The sequence below is a fragment of the Mesoplodon bidens genome, assembly GCF_964165515.1.
Source record: "Mesoplodon bidens genome assembly, contig: HAP1_SCAFFOLD_205, whole genome shotgun sequence".
NCBI classification, from domain to species: domain Eukaryota; kingdom Metazoa; phylum Chordata; class Mammalia; order Artiodactyla; family Ziphiidae; genus Mesoplodon; species Mesoplodon bidens.
In genome coordinates, this window is record NW_027672037.1 from 125,133 (window position 1) to 133,093 (window position 7,961).

Consider the following 7,961-nt stretch of genomic DNA (forward strand, 5'->3'; position numbering starts at 1 on the left):
GAGGGGGAAAGCTTGGGAGTAGCGGAGGAGAGCACAGCAACAGGGGTGCGGAGGGCAAAGCGGAGAGATTCCCGCACAGAGGATGGGTGCCGACCGGCACTCACCAGCCGGAGGCTTGTCTGCTCGGCCACCGGCGCGGGCGGGGCTGTGAGCTGAGGCTCGGGTTTCAGGTTTCTGTCGGGAGCACAGGGAGAGGACTGGGGTTGGCAGCCTGAACACAGCCTGAAGGGGTAAGTGCACCACGGCTGGCCGGGAGGGAGTCCGGGAAAAAGTCTGGACCTGCCGAAGAGGCAAGAGACTTTTTCTTCCCTCTTTGTTTCCTGGTGCGCGAGGAGAGGGGATTAAGAGCGCTGCTTAAAGGAGCTCCAGAGACGGGCGCGAGCCACGGCTAAAAGCGCGGACCCCAGAGGCGGGTGTGGGATGCTGGGGCTGCTGCTGCCACCGCCAAGAGGCCTGTGTGCGAGCGCAGGTCACTGTCCACACTCCCTTTCCGGGGAGGCTGTGCAGCCCGCCACTGCCGGGGTCCCGGGATCCAGGGACAGCTTCCCCGGGAGAGTGCACGGGACACCTCGGGCTGGTGCAACATCACGCCGGCCTCTGCCGCCGCAGCCTCGCCCCGCACTCCGTACCCCTCCCTCCCCCAGGCCTGAGTGAGTCAGAGTCCCCGAAGCAGCTGTTCCTTTAACCCCATCCTGTCTGAGCGAAGAACAGATGCCCTCCGGCGACCTACATGCAGAGGCGGGGCCAAATCCAAAGCTGAGCCCCGGGAGCTGTGCGAAGAAAGAAGAGAAAGGAAAATCCCTCCCAGCAGCCTCAGAAGCAGCGGATTAAAGCTCCACAATCAACTTGTATCCTGCATCTGTGGAATACATGAATAGACAAGGAATCATCCCAACTTGAGGAGGTGGACTTTGAGAGCAAGATTTATGATTTTCTCCTCTTTTCCTCTTTTTGAACAACACAATAAGTGAAATGAAAAATACTCTAGATTGGATCAATAGCAGAATAACTGAGGCAGAAGAACGGATAAGTGACCTGGAAGATAAAATAGTGGAAATAACTACTGCAGAGCAGAAGAAAGAAAAAAGAATGAAAAGAACTGAGGACAGTCTCAGAGACTCCTGGGACAACACTAAACGCACCAACATTCGAATTATAGGGGTTCCAGAAGAAGAAGAGAAAAAGAAAGGGACTGAGAAAATATTTGAAGTGATTATAGTTGAAAACTTCCCTAATATGGGAAAGGAAATAGTTAATCAAGTCCAGGACGCACAGAGCGTCCCATACAGGAAAAATCCAAGGAGAAACACGTCAAGACACATATTAATCAAACTGTCAAAAATTAAATACAAAGAAAACCTATTAAAAGCAGCAAGGGAAAAACAACAAATAACACACAAGGGAATCCCCATAACGTTAACAGCTGATCTCTCAGCAGAAACTCTGCAAGCAAGAGGGGACTGGCAGGACATATTTAAAATGATGAAGGAGAAAAACCTACAACCAAGATTACTCTACCCAGCAAGGAGCTCATTCAGATTTGATGGAGAAATTAAAACCTTTACAGACAAGCAAAAGCTGAGAGGGTTCAGCACCACCAAACCAGCTTTACAACAAATGCTAAAGGAATTTCTCTAGGCAAGAAACACAAGAGAAGGAAAAGAACTACAATAACGAACCCAAAACAATTAAGAAAATGGGAATAGGAACACACATATCGATAATTACCTTAAATGTAAATGGACTAAATGCTCCCACCAAAAGACACAGATTGGCTGAATGGATACAAAAACAAGACCCATATATATGATGTCTACAAGAGACCCACTTCAGACCTAGAGACACATACAGACTGAAAGTAAGGGGATGGAAAAAGATATTCCATGCAAATCGAAATCAAAAGAAAGCTGGAGTAGCAGTTCTCATATCAGTCAAAATAGACTTTAAAATAAAGACTATTAGAAGACACAAAGAAGGACACTACCTAATGATCAAGGGATCGATCCAAGAAGGAGATATAACAATTGTAAATATTTAGGCACCCAACATAGGAGCACCTCAATACATAAGGCAAATACTAACAGCCATAAAAGGGGAAATCGACAGTAGCACATTCATAGTAGGGAACTTTAACACCCCACTTTCACCAATGGACAAATCATCCAAAATGAAAACAAATAAGGAAACACAAGCTTTAAATGATACATTAAACAAGATGGACTTAATTGATATTTATAGGACATTCCATCCAAAAACAACAGAATACACATTTTTCTCAAGTGCTCATGGAACATTCTGCAGGATAGATCATATCTTGGGTCACAAATCAAGCCCTGGTAAATTTAAGAAAATTGAAATTGTATCAAGTATCTTTTCTGACCACAACGCTATGAGACTAGATATCAATTACAGGAAAAGATCTGTAAAAAATACAAACACATGGAGGCTAAACAATACACTACTTAATAATGAAGTGATCATTGAAGAAATCAAAGAGGAAATAAAAAAATACCTAGAAACAAATGACAATGGAGACACCACAACCCAAAACCTAGGAGAGGCAGCAAAAGCAGTTCTAAGAGGGAAGTTTATAGCAATACAATCCTACCTTAAGAAACAGGAAACATGTCGAATAAACAACCTAAACTTGCACCTAAAGCAATTAGAGAAAGAAGAAGAACAACAACAAAAAAAACCCAAAGTTAGCAGAAGGAAAGAAATCATAAAAATCAGATCAGAAATAAATGAAAAAGAACTGAAGGAAATGATAGCAAAGATCAATAAAACTAAAAGCTGGTTCTTTGAGAAGATAAACAAAATTGATAAACCATTAGCCAGACTCATCAAGAAAAAAAGGAAGAAGACTCAAATCAATAGAATTAGAAATGAAAAAGGAAAAGTAACCACTGACACTGCAGAAATACAAAAGATCAGGAGAGATTACTACAAGCAACTCTATGCCAATAAAATGGACAACCTGGAAGAAATGGACAAATTCTTAGAAATGCACAACCTGCCAAGACTGAATCAGGAAGAAATAGAAAATATGAACAGACCAATCACAAGCACTGAAATTGAAACTGTGATTAAAAATCTTCCAACAAACAAAAACCCAGGACCAGATGGCTTCACAGGTGAATTCTATCAAACATTTAGAGAAGAGCTAACACCTATCCTTCTCAAACTCTTCCAAAATATAGCAGAAGGAGGAACACTCCCAAACTCATTCTACCAGGCCACCATCACCCTGATACCAAAACCAGACAAGGATGTCACAAAGAAAGAAAACTACAGGCCAATAACACTGATGAACATAGATGCAAAAATCCTCAACAAAATACTAGCAAACAGAATCCAACAGCACATTAAAAGGATCATACACCATGATCAAGTGGGGTTTATTCCAGGAATGCAAGCATTCTTCAATATACGCAAATCAATCAACGTGATATACCATATTAACAAATGGAAGGAGAAAAACCATATGATCATCTCAATAGATGCAGAGAAAGCTTTTGACAAAATTCAACAACCATTTATGATAAAAACCCTGCAGAAAGTAGGCATAGAGGGAACTTTCCTTAACATAATAAAGGCCATATATGACAAACCCACAGCCAACATTGTCCTCAATGGTGAAAAACTGAAAGCATTTCCAATAAGATCAGGAACAAAACAAGGTTGCCCACTCTCACCAATCTAATTCAACATAGTTTTGAAAGTTTTAGCCACAGTAATCAGAGAAGAAAAGGAAATAAAAGGAATCCAAATCGGAAAAGAAGTAAAGCTGTTACTGTTTGCAGATGACATGATACTATACATAGAGAATCCTAAAGATGCTACCAGAAAACTACTAGAGCTAATCAATGAATTTGGTAAAGTAGCAGGATACAAAATTAATGCACAGAAATCTCTGGCATTCCTATACACTAATGATGAAAAATCTGAAAGTGAAATCAAGAAAACACTCCCATTTACCACTGCAACAAAAAGAATAAAATTTCTAGGAATAAACCTACCTAAGGAGACAAAAGACCTGTATGCAGAAAATTATAAGACACTGATGAAAGAAATTAAAGATGATACAAATAGATGGAGAGATATACCATGTTCTTGGATGGCAAGAATCAACATTGTGAAAATGACTCTACTACCCAAAGCAATCTACAGATTCAATGCAATCCCTATCAAACTACCACTGGCATTTTTCACAGAACTCGAGCAACAAATATCACAATTTGTATGGAAACACAAAAGACCCCGAATAGCCAAGGCAATCTTGAGAACGTAAAACCGAGCTGGAGGAATCAGGCTCCCTGACTTCAGACTATACTACAAAGCTACAGTAATCAAGACAGTATGGTACTGGCAGAAAAACAGAAAGATAGATCAATGGAACAGGATAGAAAGCCCAGAGATAAACCCACACACATATGGTCACCTTATCTTTGATAAAGGAGGCAGGAATGTACAGTGGAGAAAGGACAGCCTCTTCAATAAGTGGTGCTGGGAAAACTGGACAGGGACATGTAAAAGTATGAGATTCGATCCCTCCCTAACACCATACATAATAGTAAGCTCAAAATGGATTAAAGATCTAAATGTAAGGCCAGAAACTATCAAACTCTTAGAGGAAAACATAGGCAGAACACTCCATGACATAAATCACAGCAAGATCCTTTTTGACCCACCTCCTAGAGAAATGGAAATCAAAACAAAAATAAACAAATGGGACCTAATGAAACTTCAAAGCTTTTGCACAGCAAAGGAAACCATAAACAAGACCAAAAGACAACCCACAGAATGGGAGAAAATATTTGCAAATGAAGCAATGGACAAAGGATTAATCTCCAAAATTTATAAGCAGCTCATGCAGCTCAATAACAAAAAAACAAACAACCCAATCCAAAAATGGGCAGAAGACCTAAATAGACATTTCTCCACAGAAGATATACAGACTGCCAACAAACACATGAAAGAATGCTCAACATCATTAATCATTAGAGAAATGCAAATCAAAACTACAATGAGATATCATCTCACACCAGTCAGAATGGCCATCATTAAGAAATCTAGAAACAATAAATGCTGGAGAGGGTGTGGAGAAAAGGGAACACTCTTGCACTGCTGGTGGGAATGTGAATTGGTACAGCCACTATGGAGAACAATATGGAGGTTCCTTAAAAAGCTACAAATAGAACTATCATATGACCCAGCAATCCCATTACTGGGTATATACCCTGAGAAAACCATAATTCAAAAAGAGTGATGTACCAAAATGTTCATTGCAGCTCTATTTACAATAGCCCAGAGATGGAAACAAGCTAAGTGTCTATCATCAGATGAATGGAAAAAGAAGATGTGGCACATATATACAATGGAATATTACTCAGCCATAAAAAGAAATGAAATTGAGTTATTTGTAGTGAGGTGGATGGACCTAGAGTCTGTCATACAGAGTGAAGTAAGTCAGAAAGAGAAAGACAAATACCGTATGCTAACACATATATATAGAATTTAAGAAAAAAAATGTGATGAAGAACCTAGAGGTAAGACAGGAATAAAGACACAGACCTGGGGCTTCCCTGGTGGCGCAGTGGTTGAGAGTCTGCCTGCCGATGCAGGGGACACGGGTTCGTGCCCAGGTCTAGGAAGATCCCACATGCCGCGGAGCGGCTGGGACCGTGAGCCATGGCGGCTGAGCCTGCGCGTCCGGAGCCTGTGCTCCGCAACACGAGAGGCCACAACAGTGAGAGTCCCGCGTACCGCAAAAAAAAAAAAAAAAAAAGACACAGACCTTCTAGAGAATGGACTTGAGGATATGGGGAGGGGGAAGGGTAAGCTGTGATACACTACCAAATATAAGGTCGCTAGCTAGTGGGAAGCAGCCGCATAGCACAGGGAGATCAGCTCGGGGCTTTGTGACCACCTGGAGGGGTGGGATAGGGAGGGTGGGAGGGAGGGAGACGCAAGAGGGAAGAGATATGGGAACATATGTTTATGTATAACTGATTCACTTTGTTATAAAACAGAAACTAACACACCATTGTAAAGCAATTATACTCCAATTAATATGTAAAAAAAAATGTCATGAAGAACCTAGGGGTAAGACAGGAATAAAGACACAGACCTACTCGAGAATGGACTTGAGGATATGGGGAAGGGGAAGGGGAAGCTGTGACAAAGCGAGAAAGTGCCATGGGCATATATACACTACCAAACGTAAAATAGATAGCTAGTGGGAAGCAGCCACGTGGCACAGAGACATCAGCTCGGTGCTCTGTGACCACCTAGAGGGGTGGGATAGGGAGGGGGGGAGGGAGGGAGATGCAAGAGGGAAGAGATATGGGAACATGTGTGTATGTATGACTGATTCGCTTTGTTATAAGTCAGAAACTAACACACCATTGTAAAGCAATTATATTCCAATAAAGATGTAAAAAAAATATAAATGGTTTAAAACAGCACGTAAATATCTATGTATTGCTAGAAAAGAGATAATTTAATGATGAGCTTTCTTTATTAGTCATATTTTATACTGTTAGAAGAATGAGACTGTCAACTGAATTCTGTTCCCCCAAAATTCATATATTCAAGCTCTAAGAAAGTGATGGTATTTGGAGATGGGGCCTTTGGCAGGTAATTAGATTAAATGATGTCATGAGGATTAGGCTCTATTAGTGCCCCTATAAGAAGAAACCAGAGAATTTTTTCTGTCTCTCTCCAACATGTGAGGACACAGTGAAAAGACAGTTGTCTGCAAGCCAGCAAGAGAGCCCTCACCAGGCACTGAATTGGCCAGCACCGTGATCTTAGACTTCCAAGCCTCTAGAACTGTGAGTTGTTAAAGTCACTAAGCCTATAGTATTATGTTATGGCAGCTTGAGCTATAAGAGTACTAAATGGAAGAGACATGGAGGAACCCTAAACGCATATTGCTAAATGAAAGATGCCAAACTGAAATGGATACATGCTGTATGATTTCAGCTATAGGACATCCTGGAAAACGGAGGGCACTTAAGCTATTCTGTATGACACTGTAATGGTCAATGCTTGTCATACATTCGTCAAAACCCATAGGATATACAACAGAGTAAACTGTAATGTAAACTATGGATATTAGTTAATAATAATGTATGAACATTGGCTCATCAATTGTAAAAAAATGCCCCACACTAATGCAAGACGTTAATAATAGGGGAAAGTGTGGTTTGGGGAATAGATGTGAGGGGGTGTATGGGAACTCAATACTCTGCTCAAAAATTCTCTTTAAACTTAAAACTACTGTAAATATAGTCTACCAATTTATTTAAACAAAATAAATCTAAGTTGCCTCATCATATTGTGAGGTTATTAACCATCTTATAGTTTTTCTATATTCTATTTCTATTTCTAAAGACCTACTTCTTTAATGTTCATTTCTATCTTCTTTTATCCTTGTAAAAAATATATCAAATGTTTTGTATTATTTCACCTCCCAGCCTATTATCTTTTTAGTTATATGTCTTTCACAAACATTCATTAGAAACTACATTAGATATCCTTGACTTATTACACTCTATGCCCATTACTATTTTCAACACCTCCCTCCTAATGCTTGAACCTTGGCTATGACCCATTGTCACCTCTGGACAAATAGTTTCTGCTCTATTTTCTGTCTTCTGTCCTTCTGGGCCACTTCTATCTACCATCATTACCCAAAGAACTGACTTTACAGGTTCTATATGCCAGTGTGTAAGACTTGCAGTGTTTTAAGAAGTATCCCAACTTCATGATGGTGATTTGGGGTCATTACTAAAGCACTCAGGATTATACATATTCTTTTAAGGTAGTTTTACAGGACAACGCACATTGGTATTTTTCTCCTATTAACAGAGTAGGAAATTGTGGGTTGATGTGCAGTTATTTTGATTAAGAAAGCAAGATATGAACACTGCTTCTTTGCTGGGGTACTTGGCACT